Source organism: Lactuca serriola, chromosome 5 (genome assembly GCF_051521515.1).
Source record: "Lactuca serriola cultivar US96UC23 chromosome 5, Lser_US96UC23_V15, whole genome shotgun sequence".
Lineage (NCBI taxonomy): Eukaryota > Viridiplantae > Streptophyta > Magnoliopsida > Asterales > Asteraceae > Lactuca > Lactuca serriola.
Genome location: NC_136412.1, coordinates 123,827,460 through 123,840,139, shown reverse-complemented (window position 1 = coordinate 123,840,139; position 12,680 = coordinate 123,827,460).

Here is a 12,680-nt window from a genome sequence, read left to right as displayed (position 1 = left end):
GTTCTCTTCCTAGTATAGTTGTATATGTTCTCCTCCTAGTATAGTTGTATATGTTCTCTTTCTGGTATAGTTGTATATGTTCTCGTAGTAATGTAATGTATATGTTCTCATAGTAATGTAATGTATAGACTCATGAATGAACTGACTCATTGATCTAGAAGTTGTAGTAGTATGATCCTGTGTTACCCCGATGGTAACTTACTAGTGATGTGTATAGTACGCATGAATATGGAAGTACTTTTATGTCTATATATGTATAATTGATATATAACTAATATTGAAACGACCTTCGGACGGTCACCCGAAATCCCACCAGACCACATCCAAATCGAGAAAAAGGAAATAGGGCGGATGGCCTTCCTAAGCCCTTTAAACATTGCTTATATATCTATACATATATGGGCATGCAATTTATAAGAAGTATAACAAAGTTTAAATAAAAGTATTTGATAAGTAAAAGAGTTTGTAAAACATTTTGAAGTAGAGCAGTTTGATAAACAGTTTGAACAGTGATAAAATCATTGGTTTTCTAGTTGTTAATCACATGTGATTAATGTAATCACATATGATTGATGAAATAACTATAAGCATTTAACTTGTATTCCCCCCATAAAGTATTTAAAACATTTAAAGTATTTCAAAGGTTAATTAAAGGGTTATGAACTCACTTGTGGTGAGTGGTTTGGATTGTAGTGTCGGATACCGTGCTAGGTGGCAAACGGAGACTTGTTCACACGCACAAGCCTAGTTGTCATATAATGAGCATATATATAACTAATTAGCCAAATAATAACTTAATGAAATAAGTTGAGACACTTAGGAACATGTAAACACTTTGTATAAGTGTTACAGGTCCTAATCGTTGCATCTAAGTTGTTATGGGACAAGCTAAAGGGGTTTAAAGCTTCCAAGGAACTTGTATATGAGTTTACTACCCAACAAACCCCACCCAAGGAGTTTACGGTCGTAAACCCTTGATTTTACGGCCGTGAACTCCAACCTTGGTGGTTTTGGGTGTTTTAAGGTGCTAAATGAATTCTAGAATAAGCCTAGCTTGGTGGTTTAATCCTTTGGGTAGTTTAGGGCATAGATTATACTCCTTTGAGGAGTTTACGGCCTAAAGACCATACCCCTTAGAGTTTACGGCCGTAAACTCTCATGGGGTGGATGTTTTAATTCTTTCAAGTCTTTTGCACAAGTAGGATAATTTCTAGGCTTTTGTTTAAGGCTAAGGGGGACTTTAGGCACACTTTGGTGCCATTACTTGGAGTTTACGGCCCAAGAGAATTTCTTGGCCGTAAACTCCCTTTTAGGGATGATTTTGATGTGTTTTAGTCCCCATTTTAGATACAAGTATTTGAGGGTTAAAGTCTAAAGCCTTAGGGGGTGATTAGGGCTCATTTTGCCCTTGAAAATGGTGTTTACGGTCCAAGAAACTCTTGGGCCGTAAACTCCTAAAACTATGTGTTTTTGATTGTTTTCTAGCCTCAAATGATCATACATATTATCCTAAGCTAGCTACGTAACAAGGAAATGGGACTAGATAGCCTTAAAGCTTCATTTTGGAGTTTACTCCCCAAGAACGTTCTTGGGCGGTAAACTCCCGGATTTCACATATTTGACATGTAATCTATGTTAATAAGCATAAAACAAACATTATAACACAACTAGAGAAGTGTACTTACGATTTGGGATGAAAACCCGAAGATCCGTGAGAGAGAATATGGCTTTTATCTAGTTGGAAATGTGAATAATGAATGAATTTAGTTCAGAAATCTATTTGTAATCCTGAAATATTTTGGCAGAAAATATTTTTATTCTGGAATTGGACTCTAACATTATGTAGTTTTGAAATGCTCAAGTTTCACAAACCCATGAGCATCCACTCTCCTGATATCTCCTTAAACGTAAACCCTAATGTACACAAACTTATTCGGAAAAGTCTGAAATTCAATGAAACGACTAGCTTCTATTGAATAGATAATGTTCGTACAAAGTGGAAATTTCGGGTTGTCACATCATCCCCCCGTTAGAAGGAATTTCGTCTCGAAATTAGAATTTAAGAAAATAAGAAGTTACAAACAATTAAGCGAAAAGATGAGGGTATTTCAGTTTCATCTGATCCTCGTGTTCCTAAGTGAATTCCGGTCCTCGCTTGGCGTTCCAGCGAACCTTCACGATAGGGATACGGCTTTGCTTCGTCTGCTTGACCTCACGGTCCATTGTCTCTACTGGTTCTTCCACGAAGTTGAGACTCTCGTTGATCTCGATCTCGTCGAGTGGGATTACAAGAGTCTCGTCGGACAGACACTTTTTCAAGTTAGATACGTGGAATGTAGAATGTACGTTACGAAGTGTGTCGGGTAGGTCGAGTTTGTAAGCTTCGGAGCCGACTCTTGCAAGAATCTCGAAAGGCCCTATGTACCTCGAATTAAGCATCCCACGCTTTCCGAAGCGTATCAAGCCTTTCCAGGGTGAGACTTTGAGAAGGACTCGGTCTCCCACCTGAAATTCCAAAGGTTTTCTGCGTTTATCAGCGTAGCTCTTCTGTCGGTCTCTAGAGGCTTTTAATCGTTCACAAATCTGAACGATTTTCTCTATCGTTTCCCGGATGATCTCCGGATCGGTGAGAGTACTGTCAGAAGTTTGCCCCCTGGCTAATTGGGTATCACCCACCTCAGCCCAGCACAGAGGAGATCTGCACTTTCGGCCGTAGAGAGCTTCAAATGGAGCAGCCTTGATGCTCGTGTGATAACTGTTATTATAGGAAAACTCGACAAGGGGTAAATGAGTATCCCATGCCTTCCCAAAGTCAATCACGCAGGCTCGCAACATATCTTCCAGTGTTTGGATGGTCCTCTCACTCTGTCCGTCGGTCTGTGGATGGTAGGCTGTGCTCATGTCCAGCCTTGTTCCTAAGGAATGTTGTAGCGATTGCCAGAATCTTGAGGTGAACCTACTATCTCTATCGGAGATAATGGACATAGGTACACCATGCAGTCGTACGATTTCCTTAATGTATGTTCTCGTAAGTTTCTCCATCTTGTCAGTTTCTTTGATAGGCAGGAAGTGTGCAGACTTGGTCAATCTATCGACGATGACCCATATGGTATCAAGTCCACCCGTTGTCTAGGGCAACTTGGTTATGAAATCCATAGTGATCCGCTCCCACTTCCATTTTGGAATCTCTGGTTGTTGCAGTAAACCAAAGGGCTTCTGGTACTCGACCTTAACCTTTGCGCAAGTAAGGCATTTACTTACGAAGGTAGCAATCTCTTCTTTCATATTAGGCCACTAGTATAGCTTTTTAAGATCCAGATACATCTTATCTGAACCTGGGTGGACGGAATATCGAGTGTTGTGCGCCTCGGTCATGACCAAGTCTCGGAAACCGCCGTGTTTCGGTGTCCATATCCGGTTCATGAAATATAAGGCTCCGTCACCCTTGGCTTCTAAATTCTTGTCCATTCCTCTAAGGGATTCACCCGTAAAATTTTCAGGTTTCATGGCTTCAAGTTGAGCCGCCTGAATTTGCTTAGACAAGTGTGAATTGATGGTTATTGACAATGACTTGACTTTGCGACCAAAATATTCCTTCCGACTTAGGGCGTCTGATACTACGTTGGCTTTACCCGGATGATAACGAATATCGCATTCGTAATCACTGAGTAGCTCGACCCACCGTCATTGTCTCATGTTGAGCTCCTTCTGATCGAAAATGTGCTGTAAACTCTTGTGGTTGGTAAAGATAGTGCTTTTCGTTCCGTACAAGTAATGTCTCCAGATCTTCAAAGCAAACACCACTGCTCCTAGTTCGAGATCGTGGGTCGTGTAGTTAACCTCGTGTGTCTTCAACTGTCTCGAGGCGTAGGCGATGACCTTACCTCGCTGCATCAGAACACACCCGAGCCCTTGATTTGATGCATCGCAATAGACTACGAAGTCTTCTATCCCTTCAGGGAGGGATAGTATTGGCGCGGTGCACAAGGCTCGTTTGAGCGTTTGGAACGCTCTTTCTTGTTTCTCTTCCCAGTCAAAGGCCACGCCTTTCTGGGTCAAGGTTGTAAGGGGTTTCGCTATTCGGGAGAAGTTCTGAATGAATCTACGGTAGTAGCCAACGAGGCCTAGAAATTGACGAATTTCAGTAGGCGTCTTCGGTGCTGACCAGTTCTCAATGACTTTAATTTTGGATGGGTCCACGTGGATTCCCTCTTCGCTTACCACGTGTCCTAAGAATTCGACTCTTCGGATCCAAAATTCACATTTCGAGAACTTCGCATAAAGTTTCTCCTTTTGTAATGTCCCTAGGACTTGTCGCAGGTGATCGCCATGCTCTTCCTTACTTCGGGAGTAGATCAGGATGTCGTCAATGAAAACGATGACGAACTGATCCAAGTAAGGTCGGCATACTCTATTTATCAGATCCATGAAGACTGCAGGCGCATTGGTCAATCCGAATGGCATCACCACGAACTCGTAATGTTTGTAACGAGTTCGGATGGCTGTCTTTGGCACATCCTCCTCTAGTACTCATAACTGGTGATATCCGGATCTCAGATCAATTTTGGAAAAATAATTCGCCCCTTGCAGTTGGTCAAATATATCGTCTATGCGAGCCAGAGGGTAACAATTCTTGACCGTTAGTTTGTTGAGTTCTCTGTAGTCGATACACATACAGAATGATCCGTCTTTCTTCTTAATGAACAAGACCGGTGCTCCCTAAGGTGAGAAACTTGGTCTAATAAATCCCTTGCTGAGTAGTTCGTTAAGTTGACCAGAGAGTTCCTGCATCTCAGCTGGTGCTAAGCGGTAGGGCGACTTGGCTACCGGGGTAGCTCCTGGGACTAAGTCGATTCTGAACTCGACCTGTCGTTGCGGAGGTAATCCAGGTAGCTCTTCTGGGAAAATGTCGGGGAAGTCGCTCACTACTGGGATGTTCTTTAGTTCTTTCGTTTCGAGGCTCGTGTCGACGACGTGAGCAAGGAATGTGTGGTATTCTTTACGCAGATACTTCTGCGCTTGAATACTTGATATAATACGAAGGCTTGCACCAGGTTTGTCGCCGTAGACTATAAGAGTTTCGTTAGACGGAAGGTTTAGACGGACTGCTTTCTCGTAGCACATGATGTCGGTGCGATGAAGACTTAACCAATCCATGCCGATGATAACGTCGAAGCTTTTAATTGAGACCGGCATGAGGTCGATGGGGAATGAATGGTTATCTAGAGTTAGGGTACAACCTAAGTATATGATATTCGTACTTTCAGTTTTCCCATTAGCCATTTCTACCGTGAATTGTTCCTTAAGTGTGTGTGGTTGTTGTTTAAGCATGCGAGCAAATTTATGGTTTACGAAGCTTCTCTCCGCTCCACTATCGAACAGAATGCATGCATAGGAGTTATCAAGGAGGAACGTACCAGTCACCACTGTCGGGTCAGCAACTGCTTCCCCGTGGCCTATAGCTAGTACCCTCCCTGCTCCTCCAGCATTCTTCGCTTTAGGGCAGTCCCTCTTAAAGTGGCCTGCTTTGCCACATCCATAGCAGGTCAGGCTCGCGCCAGAGCCAGGGACCTGGGTGATCGGTTGTGCCGGGAACTTACAGAAACGGACGGTGTGTCCTTTCCTGTTGCAGTTAGAGCACTGCATTTCACGGAAGGGGCCGTTGTGGTGGAAGTTGCATTTGTTGCACTTAGGCAAACTTCCAGCATATTGCTTCCCCGGAGCAGTAGCAGCAGTAGGTGTTACCACGGCGTGCACTGCCACAATTTGCTGCTTTTTGGCAGCTTGCTGCTTCTTCTTTTCATCCCAGAATTTCCGCTTAGTGTCAGCGGGTTTGGAGGGTTCCGGGATGGTTAGGGTGGTTGTGGTTGCAGGGGTTTTGACTCCATGGTCAATGAGTCGCTGTGCCAGTCGCTTGGCACTGTCGAAGGTAGCGGGGTTTGATGCTAGGACATTCCCCTGATACGGAGGCACTAGCCCCCATATGTACCTTTCGATCTTTTTCCCCTCAGTGGGAACCATATTGGGGCAGAGGGCCACCAGCTCGCTGAATCGGGCAGTATAAGCGATTACGTTAGTGTCCTTCATATTCAGGTTCCAAAGTTCCTACTCCAATTTCTGAACTTCGCCCCTCGGGCAGTATTCCTCAACCATTAGGTCTTTCATTGTTTCCCAGCCCATGTCGTTGGCTATGACGAGGGTTAGTGCTTTAACGTGGCCGTTCCACCACGTCAGGGCTTTTCCCTCAAAGGTGCATGCGGCATATTTGACTTTGCTCGCCACAGGGCATGAACAGATTTCGAAGACTGATTCAGTCTTCTCGAACCATTGCGATAGGGCAATGACTCCGCCGGTGCCATAGAAAGGCTTCGGCTTGCATTTGGTGAAATCCTTGTAGGAGCACTCTCTCGAGCGCGCAGGGGTTTCAACCGGAATTGATTCAACAGGGGTTCGACCTCTGCTGGCATCAGATGAGTGATACTAAGCCATGACAGTTGCCACTGCTGCAGCTACGACAGCATTCAGGGCTGCAGTATCGATGACCAGAGGAGGAGGAGGTGGTGGAGGTGTAGGGTTATTCCTGAGAGATTTGCGAGGAGGCATCTTTCAGCTATAAGTTTATAAAGATAATAAAAATGGTAAGAATCAATTTGTAAGCAACGTGAGAGTGACACATGGACTAACTAACCATAGCCCAACAGTTGAATGAGTGTTTGAGATTGCAACAAAGAATATTAGTAGGAAACACAAATGTACAGGTTTTTCCCACAGATTCGATAGATGTCACTAATACTGGTATTACTGATGTAATAAGTTCAGGGAAAATCGACCTATCAGTAGGTCTTACATCATACCATACAGAAAAGTTTGACAGTTCTTAGATTCCTAAATAGAGTACTGAAAGTTAGGAATATTTTACAGACATGTGCTACTTAGAGCACAGATGCTAAAGGCTATTCCTTAACCAAAAGATAGAGATGTACTAGACATCATCTAACGGTGATGGGAATTCCTCGGGCGAGCCCTGAGGTCGGACACTTGACGAAACACCTCTTGAAGGTGTCGCTCCTGAGCCCTCTGACGGGCTCGAAGTTCCAAGACTTCAGCTCGGGAGGCAGCCAGCTGTTGCTGCAGGGTTTCGTTGGTTCTCCGGGTCCGTTCCATGTCTTCTTCAAGACGGCAGATGCAGACTGTGTTGACACCAGAGTTGGCATCAATCTCCATGACCCGGTCGATGGCTGCTCGACCTTGCTCAACATTACGAGCTATTCTGCGGATAATGACGGGAAGAGCTCGGTCAGCAGAGCCACCTTCACCGACGTTGTAAAAGCTTCGATCCCCAAAGTATGGTAAGGGTTGACGTTGTTCATCACTCCAGCGATTCAAGTTGGTTGCCCACAAGGGAGTAGGACCTGGAAAAGCTGGTCGGGGGTTGTTTTTCGGGGCTTGACCTACTAGCGGTAGGTTGTTGACTTCAGGCTCTGAGTCAGATCCATCAGAAAAGCCTTCTGTGAGGTGATCATCCAAAGGGATTGGATGCTCATCTTCGGGCTCTTCTTCGATCCACCCGGCATTGCCGTCATTTGGAAAGTACGGGTCGCCGTGATGGAATCCATCCATTTCAATCTACGCGAGAAGATAGGTATAAGAATATAGTATACATGTAACTAGTAGCACAAAATACACCTATAGTATTTTAAGTTTAAGTTCTACTGATCTTCTTGTGGTATTGTTGGTAAGTTTTTTGACTTGTTAACACATCACAACCATTCTAGGGCATATGCTAATCACTCCTCGAACCAGCATAGTTGATCAGGCTATGCCATTCCCAGGACTGACCATACATCCCCGAGCTCACTTGTGATATTAAACAATCGTAATACTTTTGTTCTTGTCATTGTGACTCTGATTTTAGTATGAATGTAGACTAGTATACTTAATTAAATATTTTAATATTTAAAGTATAGACTCTGGGTCAGAGTGCATTAATCCCTAATGGGTTTATAGTTTAGTATATCTTTTATGGGTTGATATACTTGATTCACTATAAACAATGCTCTGATACCAATCTGTCACACCCCAAAACCAAGAACCACGGAAACGTTCTGGGGCGGAGGACGTCATGTACAGTATCACAACACAGTAAATGTAAATAAGCAAACAACATCATCCATTGCATTAAATAAATAATTTTAATACAAGCGTGTTCTGTACAGTTTTTAGACACCAAAAATATAATGTAAATCAAAATAATATGATGAGTCTTGAATGCGCTTCATCTTCTCAAAAGTTGGCATCGGTACCTGTCTACTGATGACCTGAGAATACAAGTTATTTTGAAAGAGTTTATCAGCATTAAGCTGGTGAGTTCATAAATATTTTAGTGTCGGTGTTTGTTATCAAAACGTTTGAACGTGTCTCAAGTATAAGTTTGTAAAATGTATGTAAGAGTTTGTAAAAGTTTGAATCTCTCAGAAAAACCTATATTTTCTATTAAAATAGCCTTCTACCAAGGCTTAACTGTTTTGTATGCTCGTTTGTTGTAAAAGTGTGTAATTTCCCAAGTGTAACTATCATTTAACAAATATAGTTTGTACATTAATGTTTAAGTGAGGTTATCACTAAAAATATGTAATGGGTAAATCATTGTAATACTGTAGTTTTGTATTATAGGAACTACTGCTATTCTAACTACCTTAAACCGGATTTATATTAAGGTATAATGTGATAATTGCACCATACTATCGACTGGTAACAACGACATACGAATGGTCGTAATAACGGAATGACGTTTGGCACCTGCAGACCTGCAGGTCCGGCTGTAGCTAGCAGCAAGGTGTAGGATAGTCAATCCAGTATAGATCTATACGCAAACTCACGCTCTCACTCCAAGAGAATTCTGGCTACAACTCGGGCCATGACATTTAAGGCTTGCTCCGATCCAGTGGATCACAATTGTTAACGTATTCTTGTATATGTAGTGTAATGTTTCTCGTTCTAGTATAGTTGTATATGTTCTCCTCCTAGTATAGTTGTATATGTTCTCTTCCTAGTATAGTTGTATATGTTCTCCTCCTAGTATAGTTGTATATGTTCTCTTTCTGGTATAGTTGTATATGTTCTCGTAGTAATGTAATGTATATGTTCTCATAGTAATGTAATGTATAGACTCATGAATGAACTGACTCATTGATCTAGAAGTTGTAGTAGTATGATCCTGTGTTACCCCGATGGTAACTTACTAGTGATGTGTATAGTACGCATGAATATGGAAGTACTTTTATGTCTATATATGTATAATTGATATATAACTAATATTGAAACGACCTTCGGACGGTCACCCGAAATCCCACCAGACCACATCCAAATCGAGAAAAAGGAAATAGGGCGGATGGCCTTCCTAAGCCCTTTAAACATTGCTTATATATCTATACATATATGGGCATGCAATTTATAAGAAGTATAACAAAGTTTAAATAAAAGTATTTGATAAGTAAAAGAGTTTGTAAAACATTTTGAAGTAGAGCAGTTTGATAAACAGTTTGAACAGTGATAAAATCATTGGTTTTCTAGTTGTTAATCACATGTGATTAATGTAATCACATATGATTGATGAAATAACTATAAGCATTTAACTTGTATTCCCCCCATAAAGTATTTAAAACATTTAAAGTATTTCAAAGGTTAATTAAAGGGTTATGAACTCACTTGTGGTGAGTGGTTTGGATTGTAGTGTCGGATACCGTGCTAGGTGGCAAACGGAGACTTGTTCACACGCACGAGCCTAGTTATCATATAATGAGCATATATATAACTAATTAGCCAAATAATAACTTAATGAAATAAGTTGAGACACTTAGGAACATGTAAACACTTTGTATAAGTGTTACAAGTCCTAATGGTTGCATCTAAGTTGTTATGGGACAAGCTAAAGGGGTTTAAAGCTTCCAAGGAACTTGTATATGAGTTTACTACCCAACAAACCCCACCCAAGGAGTTTACGGTCGTAAACCCTTGAGTTTACGGCCGTGAACTCCAACCTTGGTGGTTTTGGGTGTTTTAAGGTGCTAAATGAATTCTAGAATAAGCCTAGCTTGGTGGTTTAATCCTTTGGGTAGTTTAGGGCATAGATTATACTCCTTTGAGGAGTTTATGGCCTAAAGACCATACCCCTTAGAGTTTACGGCTGTAAACTCTCATGGGGTGGATGTTTTAATTCTTTCAAGTCTTTTGCACAAGTAGGATAATTTCTAGGCTTTTGTTTAAGGTTAAGGGGGACTTTAGGCACACTTTGGTGCCTTTACTTGGAGTTTACGGCCCAAGAGCATTTCTTGGCCGTAAACTCCCTTTTAGGGATGATTTTGATGTGTTTTAGTCCCCATTTTAGCTACAAGTATTTGAGGGTTAAAGTCTAAAGCCTTAGGGGGTGATTAGGGCTCATTTTGCCCTTGAAAATGGTGTTTACGGTCCAAGAAACTCTTGGGCCGTAAAATCCTAAAACTATGTGCTTTTGATTGTTTTCTAGCCTCAAATGATCATACATATTATCCTAAGCTAGCTACCTAACAAGGAAATGGGACTAGATAGCCTTAAAGCTTCATTTTGGAGTTTACTCCCCAAGAACGTTCTTGGGCGGTAAACTCCCGGATCTCACATATTTGACATGTAATCTATGTTAATAAGCATAAAACAAACATTATAACACAACTAGAGAAGTGTACTCATGATTTGGGATGAAAACCCGAAGATCCGTGAGAGAGAATATGACTTTTCTCTAGTTGGAAATGTTAATAATGAATGAATTTAGTTTAGAAATCTATTTATAGTCCTGAAATATTTTGGCAGAAAATATTTTTATTCTTGAATTAGACTCTAACATTATGTAGTTTTGAAATGCTCAAGTTTCACAAACCCATGAGCATCCACTCTCCTGATATCTCCTTAAACGTAAACCCTAATGTACACAAACTTATTCGGAAAAGTCTGAAATTCAATGAAACTGGACTAGCTTCTATTGAATAGATAATGTTCGTACAAAGTGGAAATTTTGGGTTGTCACACATACCCTCAATTTAAGATCTGAGTGTTGTACAATTGAGAGGTGTCTTCTATCAACTGCCAGGAATAGCCACTATCATCAAACCAAATTCTGATGATATGCCTCTATATTTTCTCCGACACTGAGCAGGATCAGTTGGTCTTTGGAACCCTGTCCATTTTGAAACTGGGTTCACCTTTGTCATCTACACATGGTACTCTCTCCCAAGACATACCCTACTTATAACAATCAGAAGATGAAGAAATACTAGAATCATTAGAAGATTTGGGAGAGTGAACCTTTGGTACCCATCTGTAGTTGGGTTTAACCCATTTCTTGTTCGATCGGATGGGTGACTCAGTACTCGCTTTTGAACTTGAAGTCAGCCGTCGAGATGTCTTTGACCTAACCGGTCTTGGCTTCACATGAGCATTTCTTGAGTTTGGCTTCATGGCTGACATTCCCTTCTCGACCTTGGGTGTTGGATTCTTGGGCTTTTTAATGTTCTAGTCACCATTTCGCGATTGTGACCTCGAATGATTTCCTTTGGAGAATCTCCCTCCTGGCGCGTTCTGCCATCCTTGTGCGTAGTAGGGAACATATGCGCGATTTGGACCATTTCTGGCAATGTGTCCAGGTGTTCCATAATGAAAACAAGTTTGTTTCTTCACGTAGGAATTGTTTCTGCTTGCCCCTAGTGGCGTGCCATTGCCTTGTCTCTGATTGTCCCTACAAGCACACTTGCAGCAGACACTTTGTTTCGCTTGTTTTGGTAGCTTGTCTTTACCAACAACATGTTTAGAAGCAATTGAGTTAGAAGCAACAAATTCTGAGTTTAAGGAGTCATTGGTTTGATAATCATCAGAATTTGCAGAACTAGAATTAGTTTTGTTCTCCTTGTCTTCATCCTATACTACTTTACCTGCACATGAAGTAGGAGCATCAAAAACATTCACCTTAATAATTTCAGTAGGCCCAGATGGTTCAGTCTTAATTGAAGCTGGGACAGGGGTTTGGCCAAACTGAGTAGGTGTCTCTTCATCGTTGGTCTCAAGGGGTGGGTTATAGGTGTCTCTTCATCGGTACTCAAGTTAGTAAGTTGTTCTTTAACATATCTATAATTTGTACATTTGTTGCTATATTTCTCTTGAAGTTTTCTAAAGTCCTTGGTTTTGGCCTCTAGTTGTGCTTTTAAGGGGTTTTGACATTTCCTAAGGGTATATCCTTCATATTTATGGTCCTCATTATCTATTTTTAATAAATCGATTTGATCTCGGATAAATTTAATAGTTGTTTCACAAGATTGAGGGCATGAAACTTCATTGACCAGGATGTTTGCGGAACTCATTGTTTACCAAAATGCCCTTTGACTATAAACGACAAAAGTCAACCTTAAAAATCAAGTTTAAAAAGTCAAACTTAAAAGTCAAACTTGAAAAATCAAACTTAAAAGTCAAACCGAAAAGCTAAAAGTGAAAATTTGAAGGTCAAAAGGGAAAGTCAAATTTAACTCAAAGGTCAAACTTGAAAGTCAAAGTCAATTTTTAGGGTCAAAAGTCAATTTAGAAAGTTAAAAATTAACAGTCAAGGTTTTGGGTTGAAAATGAAATTTTAAAATTTTTAAAAAAAATTGATTTTGGTC